The sequence below is a fragment of the Neofelis nebulosa genome, chromosome 3 (genome assembly GCF_028018385.1).
Source record: "Neofelis nebulosa isolate mNeoNeb1 chromosome 3, mNeoNeb1.pri, whole genome shotgun sequence".
NCBI lineage: Eukaryota > Metazoa > Chordata > Mammalia > Carnivora > Felidae > Neofelis > Neofelis nebulosa.
In genome coordinates this window covers 153,533,562-153,555,341 of record NC_080784.1, presented here as the reverse complement: position 1 = coordinate 153,555,341, position 21,780 = coordinate 153,533,562, and the positions used below count along the sequence as shown (strand labels likewise).

The following is a 21,780-nucleotide window of genomic DNA, read 5'->3' as shown; positions in this document are numbered from 1 at the left end:
CAATTCATAACACAGATCATGCAATTTTTGTTTTTAAATAATTTTATCTCAGATAATTGAAGTCATCTTTTTATAATATCCTATATTTTAGTAATGTTGTGAAAAGTTTAAATCTGTTTTGTTTTCTAAGAACTTGTGTATGTACAATGTATTTCACTTTCCTTTTCTCCTTTCTGATTTTCTTTTTCCTAGTGTTCTGAAAATTTCCAATGGCATGTGTTGATGTAGGTTTCCATTATTCTACTAATAAAGTCTTTAAATGAGCTCATTCGATCTGTGTATCAGTCAAAGTTCAACCATAGAGAGAGAAACAGTAGGGGAGAGATTTGTGCGCATATACACACACATACATATACATATATGCACACACATACATATACATATTAAGAGATTTACTCACTGAGGGGCTTGGATAGAGCCCAAATCCACAGTGAAGATAGTCAGGAAAGGAAGGCCATAAACTATCATCTACAGGAGGAATTTCTTCTCTTTCTTGCTAGTTGTGTAAGTCCCACCCAGATTATCCAAGATAATCTCTCTTAGTTAAAATCAAGTGATTAGGGGTTTTATTTAGCATTTTCAAAATATCTTCATGGCAACACCTTGATTAGGGCTTGAATAACCAGGACTGACTGTAGCCTAGACAAACTGAATATCAAAAAAGCTACTGTAATTGGTAAACAGAACTTTCTTGGTTTTGAGGAATTGTTTTTAGAAATATTTATTCCATAAAGTTCTCCTCAACATTGTTACTTTTATTTCTTCTCTTTTGAAACTCCTATGAGACAGCTATTGGGAACATTTAATTTGATCTCTGCTTTTAAAAAGTTATTTATTTTTATTTATTTTTTAAAGTTTATTTATTTTGAGAGAGGGAGGGAGGGAGAGAGAGAGAGAGAGAGAGAGAGAGAGAATGAATGAGAGGGAGGCAGGGAGAGAGGGACAGAATTTTAAGCAGGCTCTGTGCTGTCAGGGTGGAGCCTGATGCAGGGCTCAATCCCACAGACTGTGAGATCATGACCTGAGCTGAAATCCGGTTGGTCACTCAACCGACTGAGCCACCCAAGTGCCCCAATCTCTACTTTAAAAAAAAAAATCTTGTTTTCTATCTTTTGACTTTCTGTTATATTCTCTGTACTAGTCTTCTAATTATATCTTTAACTCTGTTGGTAATTTTAAAAAATTCCTACATTTATTCCACAATATTTTATCACTTCTCTAAATTTTCTTATTGTAGTTCCTCAGGTACAAAAACTTGTCAAATCGCTCTAAGATTATTCTTCCTATATATTATGTATCAATACCAACAGAAATAATATATTTGTGATTCTTATATATAAATACATCTGTAGTTTTATATATAGTTATATAGTTATATAGTTATATATTGTTACATTTTTGCCACTTTTGAGTTTTCTTTTTTCATTTGATTTTTTAAAATTCTATTTGATATAGTTTACTTTTTTCCTTTCTTTTTTTTTTTTTAATACAAGCTTTACTCTGACTCTCATACTAGAAGATTTTCCTAATCTCAGGATGCTTGGATTTTTGCTGATATTTAAGAAGGCACACAAAATAGAGGAAGACATTTATGTTTATAGGTGAAACAATGTCTACTGTTTACTATCCATCATACCTAATAGCTAGGATTCCTATCATCTTGTTAGCAATCCTTCTCCCCACTATGTATTTATTTCTAGTTTATTCCTAAGCTAATGAATTTTCCTAGGAAAAAGAATTCATCAGACATCTTCCTACAGGATATTAGCCTGGCTCACAATATGCTTGAAGCCTCTGGGCAAGAAAACCAGGTCTGTCTTTCCACTATGCAGACTTCTATTTTATCTCTGTGTTCGTTGTGTTTTACTTCTGACCTCTAATATGCCTGAGTTCCCAGTTCTGTGTTTCAAGCTTTTTAGAAATAAACTCCCTGCATCCTAATGCTGATGGAGCAATTAACTCTAGATCGTGAGGAGGGAGAGAGGACCATAGTGTCCCCACTTCTTATTGTGAAGGTATTTAACCAATTCATCTTTTTAGGTTCACCTTTTGAGTCTCACATTCAGAAGTCCTTGGATAGCAGTGCTGAGTCTTCCTGGGTCTTTGTGGCATGAATTTTTGTAAGATTACCACCACTCCTAACTGTATGCACTTAGATTTCAGCTTCTCTACTTCGATAAATCAAGTGCTGATAATCTGTTGCTTTCCTTCCTTAAAACAATGCTACTGATATTACCCATCTATTTCACCTCTTGTATTCTCCTAGACCCTGTGTGTTTAAATACTTTCTCGTAATTTTCTTGTGGGTCTTTAAGAGCTGCCAGAAATAAATATTTGTGTTCAGTTCTCCAAATTTACCCAGAAAAGCCATTTATTTGGGTTGTATTTACTAATACAGTTTCATGAGATTACTACTTGAGTCAGATACTTTCCTAATTGTGCTGCATGTGTCATGAGCGCGTGACATGAAGTCATCTGCTGATAGAGATTGTATGAGCTGTTTACCATCTCCGCTGACTCTGTGTTCCCAGATGATTTGGTTAAAGAGCAGTTCTAGGGCTGCAGCAGAACAGTTCCGAGATAGTGTACAGCATGGGCTAACTCTTTTGCAGATATTGATGTAACATGGGTCGTTGAATGGTGTAATTTCCACCGCACAGTTGCTATCGATCTCTTCTAGTGAGTCAATATGTGCTTGGTTTATTCTGAAGTCAGTTAGGCAATTGAAGATGATCAGAGATTTCACAGTCAAATTCTATCCTTTGATCTACTAATAATGTGCAAAAGAGCAATGCTGAATATTCTATAACCTCTTTATTTAACTGTCAGGACTAGTTAAAGGAGTTCTCTGATAAGAATCATAAATCAAAATTAAGATTGGATGCTGTGTTGTCTTCCCTAATGCTGCTACTCCTGCAACACTAGATTGCACTTAGTGTTAGGAATGAGGCTCTGAATCAAGGCTACAACAAGTATTACAATTCTGACTCTGTCACCTACAGCATGTGGTATTGGGCAATCCTGCTCATCTCTCTAGCTTCAATTTATTCATCTTGTAGAATGTAAATGATAATAATATTGCCTCTTGAGTGGTGAAGATAAATGATGAAATGTTTGTATTATGTGCTTGGAACATGGTAAATCTCAATTTATTATTATTATTATTATTATTATTATTATTATTGAATGGGACAAGAGTTCAAAAGTTGGTAACAGGTTGCTGTAGAAAATGTCAACGTTTGGCTGTCATCTGGAGCAGTCATTTTTCTGGAAGGACAACTATATTTCTATCTCCTTTGCTGTGGTCTTGTCAAGACTTTCAAATTTCCAAACATTTGCTCTGGTAATATTGGAAATTCTTCACAAAATACAGTGGGAATTGTTTTCAAGTGGATTCTTGAAAGGCAGTAAATGTTTTTGTTTGGAGGGAGTGAAGGAAGGTAGGAAACCTAAAGAAGGAAGAGTGGCATCCCCTATGACTTCTAGTAGCAAATCCATTCTTTGCTGGACTGCAGTCCCTTTAATTTGCAAATGCAAAATTAAACAATATGGCACACAGCCTGAACCATTCTCAGCCAGTTTACCCCTCACGGAGCATGCAAACTATTACTTGTTGTCTCGAGATCATCATACCATGTATGTTGCAAATATTCTCCTATGCTCATGTTCTTAAAAACTGTAGCCCAGATTTGTTTTCATTTTTAACGGAAGTAGTGGTTTCGTACAGAGGAAACTAAGGCCGAGAAAAGTTAAATAATAAGGCTTAGTTTTTAAAAATTGCTTTGGGTTAAGCAAATGTTCTCATATCTGATCTTAATTTATCCTCAATATATATATATAATTGGGGAGAAAAAGGAGATAGTAGTTTGCTCTCAGTGCCTTTTGATGTACTTATACCATTTTGCATATGAGGAAAAAAGATTCAGGGAAGGCATGTGTGATAGACTAATGCTTTCCCTGATCCCCAAAGATGTCCATGTTTATTGTGTACATGGAAAACGTTATCTTACAGGGCAAACAGAGTTTGCCAATGTGATTAAGTTAGGATCTTGAGATGGGGAGGTTATCCTGGATTATTTGGGTAGGTTCCAATATAAACAAAAGGGCCCTTCTAAATGAAAGAGACAGGCATGAGAGTCATTGTTAAGAGTAATGAAGTGTGAGAAAGACTTGACTATCCATTGCTGGCTCTCAAGAGATATGAAGGTGCTGTGAGCCAAGAAGGCAGGCAGCGTGGAAAAGGCAAAGGAACAAATTCCCCTTAAGCTCCTCCAAAAGGAGTGTCACCTTGCCAATACCGTGGAATACTTTAGTCCAGTGAAATTAATGTTAGACTTCTGATCTCCACAAAAGTCACATTATAGATTACTATTGTTTTCAGGCTTTTAGTTTGTAGTAATTTGTTAGAGCAGCAATAGAAAACTAACATAGCAAATGACTTGCCTGAAACTTTACAAAGACAGGCAAGAGTAACACTTCAAATCTATGGATTGCCAAACTGGTACCTTTATACCATAATGTAATGTCTCTAAACATGGTTTGAATTATATCGTTTATATATTTATATATGAAAAAAAAGATTAAGGGAAATAAGAGTCCTCTAACAAACTGTGACACAGTAATATATACATAACTGGTTTTATCCTGTCGATTTGAAAACACTATTCATCTAGGATAGAGTAGTTAAAGGATGTGATAGATTACACATAACATATAAGAACGTATAGGAACACAGTCCCCAGTTAACGTCAGCCATATTCATGGTTTACATATGACTAGTTGTAGAAGCTGATTGATTCATTGGGACTAGAAACTCTTGTTTCTTCACTGTTGTGATCTTTGATTTGCTTCCCAATCATCCTCTTGTGTGCCTTTCCAACCTCCATTTACTCTGTCCTAGGTTTTCAATGAGGGTTGGGTTGAGGTTTTGTTTTGTATGGAAAAAAAAAAAAAGTTGGTTTCGTGGAGACTCCATTAATCTTGTGTGAACTTCTTAATTCACCTGTACTTCCGCCCCCTCATCTGCATCCTGCTTCTGCCTCCCTTCTTTCATGAAGTGTCCTAGAAATGAATGGCTCTCTTTGCCAAGGTTAGTGGCTCTGTCTCTGCACTTGATCTGGTCTTCCTTTAGGAACAGCTGTTAATCTCCCTGCTCCTTCTGCTGGCATCTTAATATCCTCCCTCTTGTCTATTCTGTTTCTTCTGCTCTCAAACCAGGCACATTTCCCCACATCTCCCAACATAAAAAAACTAAATAAAACAAAAAAAACTCTGCCAAATTTTATGATGCCATTCTATAAAATCTCTTCCCTTTATTATGTAATTGTGAAAGAGAATCTACAACCACTTGTCCTACAAATATGTGCTTATGTTTTCTGCACATACTACCTAGACTTGTTTCACAAATAAAGGGGGTCTTGATTCAATGCTAAATTTGCTTTTAGGATAAGGAGGACCCAAGCTATCCATAAGGGTAGTTTATGTAAAAATATACTAGAAGTAAGCATCTGATTGCAAATTCAGTGATTCCCTTGCAGTCTTCACCATGCTTGAAATATTGGCAGCATTTGGCATTATTGATTACAAATTGTTACCACTAATAAACATATTCTTCACCATCTAGACAGTTGTTAAGCTGGAAGATTGTTGTAATCACTGATTTCTTCCAATTCCCAAAGCTCAATATTTAACAATCACCATTCCTATTTTATCAGAAAAACTGTAGACACTGTAAATCTTTATTAGAGACAATTTAAAATGAAAATTATTCACAAAAGGTTGAAGGAGAGGAAATAAAAAAAAAAGGTAATGCCATTTGGATCAGTAATGCAGGAGCACAAAGAGATGGTTCTATAGAGTCAAGGAACCCAGTGTACCTGGTTGGAGTCTGTGCTCCATGTCAGTTTTGATCCTGCCACCAGAACCTGAGGAGTTGATGGGACCTTGGTACAGTCTGGTCTAGAACCCAGAAGGGAAAAAAAAAGAGGGTCACTTCTCCCCTAGTTTTGTACATCTCCTGATCTCATACTAGTGCCTCTCATTGGCAGAAAGAACCAGAAACCCATTGGTAAAAAGCTTGAAAAATCTAGTTTGTGGGATCCCATCCCCTTCCAGTTACAGAAAAGAACTCAAGTGGTTTGGGGATGTAGGGAAAGCAGAGTCTAGATTGTTTTAAAAACAATTGGGAGAGTAAAAGAAAAGAAGATCCAGTCACTCAGATTTTTAACGAGAAAAATACTACCTTGCACCTCCATCCCAGATAAATACTTCTATAGAATGGCCAGGATCAGAAAGCCAAGCTCCATGATGTAAATTACCCACACATTTACCAGTAGCTACTCAGCATCTAGTCATGCTACTTCTTTCAGTCACATCACTTTTTTGCCTTCATATTCAAGACTGCATGCAGTAACAAATGACATCATGATTCTATTTAAAATGATACAATTACTACTTCTGTAAAGACACTGTCTCTCTCTTCCTAAGTAGATAGACACAATGTTCATTAGCCTCCAGATTCAGCTCTGACTGATGTTAACTTTCTTTAAGTTCAGTCAAAATTCCCTCCAAATATTTTGTACCCAAATTGGTAGGAAACTAACACCAATATTAACTATATGAAAATAAAAAATAGGGAAGGGGCTGAAAGGGACAATTGGTTAATATAAGATGTTAGTTATTACAGTTCCCATTTCTGAACTGACCATGAAGCCGTTGTTGCTATTTGTTGCTTCATTCTTCCATTTGATCTTTGTGTTGTTTTGGCCTCAGTCAGTACTCCAGCTGGTTAGAGGTTATTTACTTAGTGGGGTGAAAACCCTTCACTTCTGAAGTCTCTGGTCCTTAGCAACTTTTTGCATAGCAGTACAGTACTGTAAAAGTGACCATAAGCTCAATTTTTTTAAAATTTCATTAAAAAAATTAAAAAACTCTAGAAATTTAAATGGAAAAAGTGTTAGGGTCATAGAATAATCATAACTTTTTAAGAAAATGTGTGAACTTGAAAAGCTATGGTTATTTTGTGACTTTTAAATTTTTGTCAGTGCGTTGAAAACTCGCTGGTGCTATGTACAGGCAACTGAAAAAATAGTAAAACAAATATGTATTTAGTACACTAATTTAACATATTAGAGTATTGAGGGGTATCTGGGGTGGCTCAGTCAGTTGAGTGTCCAACTCTTGATTTTGGTTCAAGTCATGACCCCAGGGTCGTGGGATTGAGCTCTGCTTTGGGCTCCATGCTGAGCATGGAGTCTGCTTAAGATTCTCTCTCTACCCCACTTGTGCTCTTTCTAAAATAAAAAAAAATAATAATAATAAAAAACATAGAGAGTTTAAGTGTATTATTTCTTTGTAAAATCTTGCCAAGAATAGTTTGAAGAGTGCTTGCCTTCTTCCTATCATATAACTTACAATATGGAATAAGCATCTTTTCTATGCCTTGGTGAATTGTCATACTCCTTTTGGAGTTTGCATCAGCTTCCAAAATTTTTTCCTTTGTACTTTCAATGTTGTGAAATATCTGTGAAAGTCCCTTTACTATTGATCTTCTCCAGGGACATCATCATCTTTTTCATCACTTTCCTCATTTTCATCAGTGACATCATATTCACTAGGTTCTGCACATTCAGTTTTTCCATGGCGGTGGTGTCGACATTAGCTCTTTCTAATATAATCCCATTTAAGTCTCACTCAAATTTTACTTCCAACAATAACATTTTCATTACTTTTCTGCAGTTTCATCTTTGTTGGACAATTCCCTCTTTTAATTAGTTTCTTTTTGTGAGTGGTCTTGTAGGTTTATTCCTGGGACTCAGGGAGACTACATGACTGCTCTCTTTCCTATCTGAGCATGAACCGAATAACACAAGCACAGTGACCAATATTCCACAGACCTTTGGAAAAAGTGACATTATTGGCCATTGATCATTATGCACCTGTTATTTACATGGTGATTTGTGGATTTCAGAGCTGGCAGTGAAGATTTTATTATATAGACTTATTCAAAGTTAATACACCATAGAACTTGGAATTTGAACTGTGTTGTTGGGATATTGGTACTTAAATAAGCTATAGTGACTAAAATTTGTACATATTGGAGCCATGCAAGTAAAGACTGTTTGTTCATATTACTTCCACTTGATGATGGAATGCTGCTGCATTCGTATCCCATATGTATAGCTGCTGCATTCATATCTCATATGTATAGCTTTCTGGATCAGATAATACCTAGTTCTTATGAACAGTTCAGTCTGCAGAATTTTAGACTCCCAGCCAGGGCCAAATGGCAAGCCAAAATCTGTTTCTTAAAAGTTTAAGAGTTATTTGCAAAAGATTCACAGTTTTATTCAAAACTCTACAGCTCTGAGATACTGAGACTTGCCAGAGGCTGTCTACAAATCCCTAAAATCTTTCTATTTGCTTTCTCTTCTGCAACTGCACTGGCTGGCATTGTTTCCATATGCTCATAATCTTAGTTCTGAATTTCATGTTTTTATATCTAGAGAGAAGGGTCAGCTTTCTAAAGATGCTCCCTGCCTCCCATTTTTTCGACTATAATGTCTATGACATAGTGGCATTTATAAAATAAAAATCTGACCATGTAACTCCCCTGCTTAAAATCTGTCAATGTTTTCTTAGAATTTCAGGACAAAACCAAAACTCCTTAGCATAGATTAGAGGGTTGCTCATGATATGGCATCCATTTAATGTTCAGCCCCATCTCTTAGACTCAATGATGCATTCGTTCTAAACACTTGTGGGTTTCTAAACTCTGACTTTCTTACTCCTGTTCTTTCCACATGGTGCTGTCACTGCTTAAGCCTCCTGCTTTATCTGGAAAACTATTAGTTACTCAACACAATAATCCCAATAATGTATCTTTGGGCATGCCTTCGATGGCTCACCTAGTTAGAATAATGTCTGTCTTCTAATTTTTGAAAGGTTTATAACATCATGTTGTGCCTTATTCCTATTTTTTTTTGTGTCTTCCACCTCTTTTCCATAGCAGGAAGTATGTTTAGTTTTTGTCCCCCAAGGCTTAGTACAACAAAGCTCACATTATTTTGTGAATCTCCTTTCCTTTTGTCTTCTGTGACAGTATTCTCTCTAGTGTCCTCTTGTCTTTAGTAACTGTTATTCATACTTCTGAATTTCTGGATCTTCTCTTGTGTTGCTCATTGTATTGATTTGCTCAAGTCCAGTCAAAGATCTATTTTTTGTTGGTTTATACATTTTTCCTTTTCATGATTGTGTTGTTTAATATGATTATCTCATTTAATCCTCATGACTTTAAATACTATCTTTGAATTGGTAGTTTTCAAATCCGTATCTTCACTATAAATGCTTTCAAATATCCTAGGTGACATTCACAACTGCTTATTTTATGTCTTTATTTTAATGTTCCAAAATACTCATGATAAACAAAAACCCCACATCATATTTCCCCTCTTAGTCTTTTAAGTAATAACATCATCATTCATTTAATTTTTAGAGTCATTCATGCTTAATTTTTTAAATTTATATAAATAAATTTCATTCACAACAAAAAATTGAATATATACTATTTTCTATGCAGTGTGCCAAATTATAGGAATAAAAAGTTAGAAAACAAAAAATACCTACCCTGAAGGAGTGAGAAGAGGGGTGGCAAAATGCTACAATGGAGAAATGTTTCTCTGTGAAAATAATACCCAATTATTGGGGGGTAAGTGGTCATTGGCATCTTTAGGAAAGAGATACAACTTTAGCCTCACAAGTGGTAAAACAGTATATGCAAAAACAAGAACTTGTATAAAAATATTTACATGGTCTGAACCCCCAAGACCTTTTCAACTGCACTTCTGAAACATCAGTAATAATTTATTATCTGTTTTCTATGAGGACCACAGGTCTTCTGCACCAGCCATCATCATCTTAACTCTTAACTTTTGGCTTTACACCCTTCTCCTCTATCCTAAATATTTATAGCAATAACTCAAAAAAGTATTATACCATTTAATTGCATAAAAATAACTATTAACTCCTATTTTCTGCAAGATAAATACAAATCTTGTACCAGAAATGGAACTTTTTATCTACCCACCATACCCTTTTCTTCTCTTATATCCCCACTAAAAATTATTGAAAAAACCAAAACATCCAAGGCTTCACTGAGAAGTGCATCGACTTTGGAGTAAACAAAACCTCCTAATGAGTAACCAGTAAACTGTTTATGACCTTGGAGATGCACACCTAGATTTTTGCAGTCTCTCTCTCTTTCTCTCTAACATATTAATTCACTCTCCTTATAATTGCTTTTCCCCCACTCTGGGATGTTTCTAGTCTTCTTTAGGGGAATTTTTATTTATCCCTTAAGATTAATTGCATATTTATGAACTATGTCAGTACATTCACTCACCAAAATATGATTGAATTTTTCTCACTTCCTTGAGACAGTTAACTATGCTTTCTTCCATACAGTATTTTACTATAAGCATCGTGGCTCTTATAACATTGTCTTACAATTGTGTGTTGTTATCATGTTTTATACAGTATTTTAGCTCTTTGGGGCAGAATATTTCTCCTACAGTAATGGCTGACTTATTGTTTATATTCAATAAATATTTCTTGACAAAGAACATAAAGATTTGGCCTAAACTACTTTTATAAATCAACATTTTTCTGTAAAGATTTAGATGTTTTAAACATATAGCATCCAACTTTATAAAAGTAAAATATGCTTTACAAAATATGCCAAGGAAGAATATGCCTTAAGAGGATGGGCTAACAACCAAGCTAGAGAGTACTATCTAAAATATTTAACCACTTCTGATATACATCTTTTTTTTTCTTTTCTAATTGACATAATGGAAAATGATATATGAGGCACATTAAATTTAGCAAAACAAACAAACAAACAAACAAACAAACAGACAGACAAAATGATGCTGTAGAGCGAAGAGTTTTCCAATTTGCCCTAGGTTATAATGGAGATAGTAGGTTGGGAGGTGGAATGATTCCTCATTCCCACAGGGAGCTAGAGTGGTCAGGAGATTCCATAAATTCTACCTGTCACTTCGAATTGTAGGTGAAAAGTGGAAACCTGGTTATGGATAGAGCAAGTCCTTATTCCACAACGTTCTCTTCTTCCTCGGGGGGTAGATCCATCATAATTTGTTTCATAGGAACACTTGGAGGAGTACTATGAAATTTCTGGTACATTACATACTCACAGCTACTGTCTACTCACACATACCATGGACTTTCCCTTGCACTTGGTTGTATCAAGGACAAATTCTTTAGATGGTCTGAATTCTTATCTGTAACATTTTTCCTGTCAGCAATCTTCACAAGCTGCTTCAACTGAGAAAGATGAGCAAGGATCTCAATGTGAGAACAATCACAGAGACATTTTCCTTGAAGACGTCCATTTTCTAATGTTTCTCTTGACATCTTAGGTCATTTCTCTGAAGAACCATCAATCTGCACAAGTGCAGATTTCCGTGCCTACAATACTGATTTAACTGGGGCAGAGTCTATGTTAGATAGTGCTTTTTTTTTAATCTTAATTTTAAATTCTATATATTACTTATTACTTCAATCAAGTTTCTTAGAATAATATACTCTGACAGTTATCTTCCAAGAAACAGGAGCACTGAATTAAGTTGTACTCTATTATGCATCAACCAGCTCAGAAATAAGTCAAGGAACCAATTAACATCTTATCAGATTTGATTGTAAATAGAACATTACATTCACATAGGAGGAGCCATTCATTCTTAAGTTTAGTAACCTTTTTTTGGCTTTATGTGAGGTCATTTATAGCTACAAAGGTAGCTCTATGAATAATTGTGTAGTAGAATATCCATTTTAGCTGAATGGACTCATCAATTTAAGCGGGAAACTGATTTGACTGACATTTTCAGTAACCATTTGTTTTTGGACAAGCTGATTAAATTAATAAAAATTCTATGGCCATATTCTATGAATGTGAATTATAAGAAAGAATGCAATTATTAAGAGAGAGCAACACATTTATTTCTATGAGCAATAATATATTTCAATACATTTTTTATTCATTTTTACTAGCAATAAATGTTCTTAATCAGATTGTAAAGAGGATATTGAATTAGTCAATTATAGAGTAGTGAAAGGCTACAAATGAATGAAAAGAATAGCAAAGCTATCCTGATTATTTGAAAATAGACAAAAATTGCATTGTCTTCCACAATGTGTAATTTCTTGTGTCATTAATTCATTCTATTTCTTTTAACCATTGCCTAATTCAAAAATATTTCATGAACTCCCTGTGCTTGCTAGTACTCTGTTGTTCATTATAGAGCATGAAGTTACTAATAAGAAATATAAATCTATTCAGAAGAATTTCTATTTTGAAGATATACAAATGGTAATACAGTTATGTCCTACCAGCAAAGATATCTTTGCATTGGGAATTAGGAGATGACCTTTCTTTACCACAATTCTAGATCCTTCCTTTTTCAAAGCTTCAAAGACACAAGGATAAAAATGTGCTAATTATTCCTGAGAGTCATAAACATATGTTCACGGTATAGCAATCCAGTCCTAATATGTATCAAGATCTAGGACCACTTGATATAAACCATAACATGAGCACAGACAAGGATGTTGCATATTTCTTATTCTTCATATTTTCCTCTTCTCCTGTAGAGGAATTGAACACAGTCTAAATGGGCAGAGGAATGTAAGATGTTTCTCTGTGTGTTTGTATTTGTGTGTATGTGTGTGTGCGTGCATGTGTGTGTGTGTGCAAGAGAGAGCCAGACAGACAGGCAACATCTTTTCACACAGTTATCCTTTGTGTGAGTGTGCTAATGTGTCATAATACAAGGACCTTGAATAGATTCATAATGCAGTTAACCACAGTGTTGATAAGCAAATTTCTTCTTAAGTAGACTTCCTTTTTAATTCTTCTTACTTGTGTTCTCTTCTTCCTTGAATATCATGGACCATTTTATGCTTACCGCTTGTGGAACTCAATATACTGTATAATTTTTAAAAATTAAATATATATAAAAGTTATTAGCTCTGTTGAAAAATGTTTGAGTAATATGCCTAGGTCTTAGGCACTAAAGATACCACCAGCTTGCATTCTAGACATGTGAGTTTGTTTCTAGCACTGAGTTAAATTTAGTAATTGTTATTTCCTGGGGTGTTGGTGCAAAATCTCTATGTAGTTCCATTCTCTGGTAAATTCGTTTGAGGTGTGATTAAGCCGTGAGGAATATTCTTGTGCTTTAAAATAAGACATAAGAACTAAAGTTAAATAAGATTTTTCTTGACTTATTTCCTAATATTCACATTTCCAGTTGGCAATTTAGTGTTTAAAAAGGAAAAAGAAGAATCACCATTATCTGACTGTACAGTCTCATTGGGGAAAGAACCCAAAAGAGAATAGCAAAACAAAACATTTCAAAATAATATCCCACTGTAAAACACCACCCAGACAAACAAGAAACAACACTTTTCATTGTGGGCCTCAGGCCTACTACTAGAGAACAGTCCTCAGACCTTGATCCAAGTGAGAATTCTTTTTCTGTGGATGGAGAGAAGGGAGAGGAAGACTTGCATTCTTCCTTGAGGTTAGAAGACTTTCACATAATCTCTACATGAAATTTCTGTCATTGTACTTGAAGATATGAACTTAGGACAAAAGCATAGCTTTCCCTTGGAAGAAGGGATCACCTCCTCCGAATACTTATGCCCCCACCTTCATAACACCACATTTCTTATTCTTGGCACTGGTTCCTTTGTTTCAAATAGGATCAAAGGGACAGGCAGCTCAACATCTCAAGAATGTATATGATTGTCTTTTAGATGTTACCCTGAAAACATCTGAAGCTTATCAGGACATTAGTAAAATTAAGTACACTCCAAGGACACATTAAATATTTGACCAAAAATGTACACTGTGGTCCAACTCCCTTCTCAAATTATGCATAGTTATAGCCAGATTTGCCAGATGTTGCAATGTGAATCTTAAAATAAATTGGTCTATAATATGCAGTTTTAGTAAAATAAAATATGCAAAATTTGTCCTCATCTGAAATTTTAATAATATCAAGACTTGTCTTTTAGAGAAAATGAATTCCCTGAGTTAAATATATATGTGTGTGTATGTATGAATGTATGTATGTATGTATGTGTTCCTTTTTGCTTATTTCTTTTTTCTGCTTGTCCTGGCTACATTCCTTATTGGATGAATGATTCTGAAGTCCTTTTTGAGGCACATATTTTTGACCCCCAAAACTATCAAAGACATTAATAAGAGGGGAAAAATATAGGCCAATAAGCTGCATGAACATTAATGCTAAACTCCTAAGCAAATATTGCCACTCCAAGTCAAGAATATAAAATTGACTTAACATTAGATAATGAAGATAATTTACTGAATTAACAAAAGTCACATTAATAGTTTAACAATTTTATAGTAAAATATTAGCAAAAGAGGTATAAGAGAGGAATTTTCTTAACATATTGACAGCAATGACAAGAGAAAAACAAATACCACAGCAAACACCTTGAGTTAAAGAATTTTCTTCTGAAATTAAGCTTTTCTTCTGAGTGCAAATTTCTGCTGTCATCACATGTATTCAACATTTAATCATCATTTTTACCTACTATAATAAGGTAACATGAATAAGTAAGTGGTATACACGTTGGAAAGGAAGAAATAAATACGTCATTGTTCATAATTACATGTTTTTTATATGGAGAAAACCCAAAAGAGAACACAGACTATTATAGCTTATAAGTGAATTAGCAATTTTCCTAGAAATCAATAATTTTATATATATACAAACATATAGAATATGCAATTCATAAAAATATACAACTCAAAATATCACAGAGTTTAAATAACTAAGAACAACACTAAGAAGAGGTTTTATATATTTATATGTACAAGTATAAATCACTGTTAGAGGCTAATTCAAAGTGAACCCAAATAATTGAAGGATTATGGCATGGTTTTGAACTGAAAGATTAGAGACTATGATTGTGTCAATTCTACCCCAATTTTTTGAATATGTAATGCAATTCTATTCAATATTTTAACAGATGTATGTTTTGTGTGTGTGTGCGTGTGTGTGTAAACCAATGGGTTTATTCTTTTTTTTTTAGTGTTTATTTTTGAGAAAGAAAGGGAGAGAGAGAGGGAGAGGGAGAGGAAGAGAGTGAGCGGGGTAGGGGCAGAGAGAGAGGGAGACAGAACCTGAAGCAGGCTCCAGGCTCTGAATTGTTAGCACAGATCCTGACGTGGGGCTCAAACCCAGGAACCTTGAGATCATGATCTGAACTGAAGTCAGATGCTTAACTGACTGAGCCACCCAGGTGCTCCTGATAGGGTTATTCATAAATTTATGTGGCAATGCAAAGGTCAAAGACTAGCCAAGACAATCTTGGAGAAGGAAAAATTTGGAGGACTTACATTACCAGATATCAAGACTTAGAATAAGTTACATGGATTTTAATAGTGTACTATTTCATTTTATCTCCATCTTGAGGTTATTATGTATACCTATATTCCCTAGAATTTAAACTGTAAATCTTCAATCACTTCCCACCTTCAAATAATATATGTCGTTATGCCTAATATTGGACACTTAAACCTCATACTTCTAGTTCTGCCCTCTCACTTTTTTGTTCTGTTGTTGCCATACATCTCACTATTATGTATGCTATAAATACCACAATGTTTGTTGGTATTTTAATTTTATACACTAATTTTAGAGTAATTAAAATAAGAGATAAGTTTTTAAAGTATTTTCCTTTATTTTTACCATGTGCAGAGAATTCGATTTCCTTTTTGTAGATCTAAGCTTTTGTGTGGTATCATGTTTCTTTTGACTGAAGAACTTTCTTTAAGATTTATTTTAGGACATGGCTATTGGAAATGTGTTCTCTTAGGTGTTTTTGTATAAAAAAAACCCTTTATTTCAACATCTTGATTCTTGAAATATATTTTTCGTGACAATTTCTAATTTTAAAGATGTTACCCTGTGGTCTTCTGTCTTCATCTGTACCTTGTGAACATTGAGGTTTGCTGTGGTTTCCCAGCATCAGAAGACTTTCTTCTAGTGATAAAAGCTTTGGGTGGGGACTCGTCCCTCCCATGAATTGATGCCTCCATCCATCCTGCAGAATCCCATCACTAAGGGAAGCTTTCTCTAGTTTCTTGCCTGTAACAACCTCTTTCATGAGCTTGGGCTGTGAGAGGCCTGTGAAAGTCTTATTTCATGAGTATAAACTCTTCCTATTGTGGCTATGGCTTTCAGAGTTTCCATATTCTCGTTCTAACTCATACTTAGCAAGTAGCAGTTTGAAAAAAAAAGGCTGTATTTTTTTCACCCTCTTATATAATTTTTGGCATGGAGCTTCTTAGGTGTCTGACTCTTGATTTTGGCTCAAGTTATGTCAGGATTGTGAGATGGAGCCCTGCATCAGGCTTTGCCCTGAGAGTGTGGAGCTTGCTTAAGATTCTCTTTCCTTCTCCCTCTGCCCTCTCCTCTGCTCCTGCTCTCTCTTAAAAAAAAATATTCTGGCATGATTTTCTCTTGTGCACAGCCACAAGTCAGCCAGCCTCAGGCCCTTTCTCACATTTTAGGGTCTTAGATTTCAGGTTACTTACTTGTCCTGTGATCTCAGCACTCTGAAGGCTTCAGAGAGCCTTTTCTTGTTAGTTTTGGAGTGATACTATTTCTAGCAATCTACATCCTAGGCAGACTGGGCCTTTTTCTAATGAACAGCAGGAAGATCTTAGAGTGTTTTACATCTGAATGCTTTACCTTCTTCCCAGTTTACTTCTATTGTTTTCTAGTTTGTTATATCTGTTTTTTTTTCTGACTCCATAAGTTAGAGATTTTGATTTTGCTATTTGTAATTTTTATTTGTTTAGACCTGAAAAGGAAGTTTGCCATTGTTTACCATTTTGTTTGCTTACTAGTATTTTCTTGTATTTCAGACCATCTTTTTGGTTTCATTAAAGCACTTTTAGGGAATGCATTCCTTCTTTTCATGAGTTTGTTGATAATAAATAGGACTATGTTTGGAATGTTTTTAATCATTTTTGACATATAGCTGCACTAGTACTCAATTCAGGGTTAGGTTTTTTTTCTTCCAGGGACTTTAAAGATCTTCCACTGATTTCTGGCTTTCATTGTTGCATCAAGAAGTTGGATGTAAGCCTACATATTTGTATTTATGGACAGTCTATCTTTTATTTCTGACTCTTTTTACTTATTGTTTTACTTTTTTCCCTGCAGTTATACTACTGTATATGTAGATATGTTTCTTTGTATTTATCCTACTTGCTATAAAGAATATATAAAAGAAATATATAAGAAGTATAATAAGAAATCATGCCTTTACTAATTTGGCAAATTGGTCTCTTTGACCCTATCTCTTTGACTACTCATATCTCTTTGACTGTTGCTTTCATTGTGTTTTCATAACTATAATTTTTTAATTTGCTGATTAGTTTTAGGGCTTCCTCATGTTTGAGGTCGAGGAAGGTCCTCATCTAGTTTTAAATTTGGGCCCCGTTTTGTACAATACATAGGAGGAAGAATATCACATATCACAAAATAAAGAGACATTCAAAGGAAGGAAAAAATTTATTTCTGTGTTTCCCTTTCTCAGGATGGTAGGTCACTTTCAGGCTAGTGTCTGAGAAATGGAGATAGATTATTTTCCTTTCTCTGAAACAGGGAAATACATGCTAAGCTAAACTGGGGAGAGATGACTGATTATTCATAGCATAGTGTCATACACCCTGTAGGCTCTCAACAATATAATTGATGATGATGATGATGTGACAGTCATATGTGTACTTCACTTTAGTCCTTGACATTATAGCTTTCATTATTCTGCCTACATGTAACAAAGTAAACTACAAAGTCAGTCAATATAAACTGGAATTTCAGGAGGCAAAAAGATGTCAGATTTCAAAATAATAATTATTTCTTTCTTTTAGATTCCTCCTTTATTCAAAACCACTTTCAGTGACAGCTTTTCTCTTTATTATTCCTTTACAGAAACCATCGCTGATTACAATGAGCTCTGTCTCCAATTTTTGTGACAGGCATCTGAGAATTATGGCACTAGCATTTACCCTCTTGTTCACATCAAACTGTTCCTTCTGTTCTTGGAATAATTCAGAAGATATGATATTTGAGCAATGCATGCTTAAAGGACAAAGGAAATTTTTATTGATGTCAATGGTAGTGACCTCTTGTTTTTGAAAGAAAGGTCTAACCCTTTAGACCATCTCTAAAGCCAATATGGACACTGCTTTAAAGGCAAACAACATGACTCATTCATTGAATTGAGGAGTTTCAAAACTCACATGGATACTGAAATTTTACCCCAATTATTTCATATTATGTCTTAGGAAACTAAGTCTTCAAGAAATTACAATTTTCTCAAAGGCACACGGTTTAGTTGCTAGAAATTTTATTCTCTACATGATAATAGATTTATGAATACATCAATTTTACTGACATTCCTTTTCTTCAGCACAAATCAGTTTTGTGTGAAGTTGTTCAGTACATAAAATATTATAATTTAGAGGTCGATTTGGGAAAGGAGTAGAAATATATGTTATCCAGCCTATCACTGCCAACAGCTTAATGTGTCCAGTGATGGGTATGAGGCAGAGTCTGGTGTTCTTTCTCACATATTGACTCCTACTCAACCATTTTTCTTAGTGTTTTTCATGGACTTTCCCCAGGGAAATGGAACAATAGATCACAGACCTTGGAAAATTGTTTTTCACTCTTGTCAATTTTCCTGCATGAGTTTTTGAAAGATAAAACAAATCCTTGATAAAACAGTACATATTTTTTCTTTTTCAACTTCAAGCTTTTCATTTAGCACCAGTGTCTCTATTTTCTTTGTAACCCATGTCTTACAGATCGTAGGTTCCTAAATTTTATGGGAAAAAAGCCAATCTTATAAACTCCTTCACACTGCGAACTAATAATTCATGATACTAATGTTAGTGATGTTTGTATTTAAAGGACAGACTAGATGAAGAAACTTTTTGTTTAAATAGCAAAATTTCAGATGTTAGTGTCAGTAGTTGTTGGATGATGTGTGGATATAATAATACAGAGCCAAATGGGGTAGAGACTTGTAATTTTTACCTCTCATCACTACTGAAAAATCACCAAAGCTGTTCATTTCAGAGGTGATCATTTGATTATAGACTTGAAAAAGTTGCTGTGTTTCAGCTTTCTGTTATATTATTTAAAAAGTTATGATGGCAAACATCATTTGATAGATCAGTTGATAAAATACCCATCACTCCTCTTACCTTTTCAATTTAGCAGACACTAATTTAGAATTGACTAAGTGCCAGGCACTTTTCCAAGTACTTTCCAAATATTAACTGTGTAGTTCTTACTGAAAATAAAGTTTTTTGATATACGTCCTATTATTAACTCCATCACATAGATGAAAAAACTGAGGTTAAATAACGTTTTGGGTCAAACACATGGTAGATGAGTATCATCTTTCAAAGGTTTCTGAAGGCAAATAAGTTCATAATTTAAATACTAAAGCAATTTTACAAAGAAAGAAAAAAGGAAAAAAAAGGAACTTATCATTATTTGGAAAGGAGATGAGCATAATCCTGTATGGTTTAGTCATTTATTATGCCAGGACACCTAGAATGAAAAGTGAGTGAGATGATTGGAGTAGCATATTTGGTGAGATATTCGCTTTCCCAGTATATTTCAGAAGCATGGAAGCAGATGTTTTCTGAGACTAGAAATTCACTCAGGTATTACAGCATAATCTTGGAGTACATGAAGTTCTCATCACTGGGAGTATTTGCATAGATACTATTCTTCTATAATACAAGGGGACATAAAGCCCAAAGGCTGTTTTTGAGCAAATCCTTTTTGAGAGATAAATCACTGACTCTGATCTTGAAGCACCTAATTTATTTCACAGTCACATCTACTTACTTATGGCATGTAACCTATTTTTTTTAAGAAACGAACTTTAAGAAACTTTACACTTTAAAAATTGAAAGTTATGAAATAAGAAAATAAAATAAAGACGTTTGATAAGGTTTCTATGATTAGAATTGCCATGCATTTATTTTAATCATAGAAAAGTTATTTTACTAACTGCTTTTGGCATTTTTGGATAAATTATATTAATTTCTCATCAGAATTTTTGAATTGAAAATATGTCCTTATTTCTCTGTTGTCAGATATTTTAAGAAATAATTTAAGAGGCTAATTAAAGCACTTAAGTAACACTCCTATCGCTTAGAAAAAAAATAAGACACTGACATTTGGAAGTAGTTGCATTTTCGACACATAAAGTTAACTTTAAATCAAACTGTTTAAATACTTTATTTAATCATCAACATATGCCTGTTTGGTTACATTTTAGCATGATTTTCCTTATCTGATTCTGAAGATTTTTTCCTTTTAAACTGATAAAAATAGCTAATAGTCTATGAAACAAACTTATGATTACAGTAAAGAAATTCTTATATACTTTTTACCTAAATCACTTGGTGTTTACCTTTCTAACATGGATAAAAACACATTAATTTGATTTTTACGTAATGAAGTTTATTCAGTATTTGTTGAAAACACCATAACTATCCCATAAACACTGCTCTTACAAAGGGAATGACAAAGGGGCTGCTTTGTTGTACATTGTACAAACTGTTTCTCATTGTCACTAGGGTTGAATTAGTAGAAAATGATATGGTAGATACATATATAAATGCCTTACAAAGATTAAATAGATATTAACAATTTATGCATAATTCTTCAGATCATTTTCACTCTGAATGTGTGCTTATTTTTCATTAAAGTAAAATGCAACACAAAAACCTAAAGCCCCAGCTTGTGCCCCTTCTAAGACCTCTATACCTAAAGTAACTTCTCTCTTGTACGTGGATTTGGATGTAGCCTTCAGTTTTTTGTATTTGTGTATCTAAAAACCCTATATTCTATTGTTTTACAGAGGTTTAAAACCTTTAAATATTTAGTATTGTTTAGCACATATATATATATATATATATGTATTTATAACTTTCCTATATTTGCTCAACATTGTGATTTAAAAAAAATATTTTTAATATTTATTTATTTTTGAGAGATACATAGTATGCACAGGGGAGGGACAGAGAGAGAGAAACAGAATCAGAAGCAAGCTCCAGGTTCTGAGCTGTCAGCACAGAGCCCAATACAGGGCTGGAACTCACAAACCGTGAGATCAATGACCTGAGCTGAAGTCGGACACTTAATTGACTGGGCCACCTAGGCCCCTGTCAACACTGATTTTTTTTTAAAGATTTTATTTTGAAGTAATCTCTACATCTAATGTAGGGTTTGAACTCAGGACCCTGAGATCCAGAGTCACATGTTTTACTGCTGAGCCAGCCAGATGCACCAACATTATGAGTTTGATACTTATCCACATTGATGACTATAGTCTTGTCTATTCAATGCAATTCTTTATATTCAAAATTCTATTTTATTATTGAATCGTATTTTATTTTTTATTCTGAATAACATATTGTTTCTAGTTTTTTAATTAAAAAATAATTCTAGGGTAATTAATGTACAGTGTTGTATTCATTTTAGATGTACAATGTAGTGATTCAACAATTCTGTATATTACTCAGTGCTCATCAAGATAAGTGTACTTTTAACCCCTTCACTTATTTCACGCATTCCCCAACCCACATCGCCTCTGGTAACCATCAGTTCTCTATAGTTGAAAATCTGTTTT

At 34.2% G+C, this 21,780-nt stretch overlaps 1 long non-coding RNA gene across 1 annotated transcript; it reads left to right on the top strand.

Annotated features, from left to right (window-relative positions):
• The first annotated feature begins 17,139 nt into the window (after nucleotides 1-17,139).
• LOC131506197 (uncharacterized) lies at nucleotides 17,140-20,809 on the top strand. The gene is made up of 2 exons (XR_009258786.1): nucleotides 17,140-17,198; nucleotides 18,054-20,809. It is a non-coding gene; the product is annotated as an uncharacterized LOC131506197 (long non-coding RNA).
• The last annotated feature ends 971 nt before the right edge of the window (nucleotides 20,810-21,780 follow it).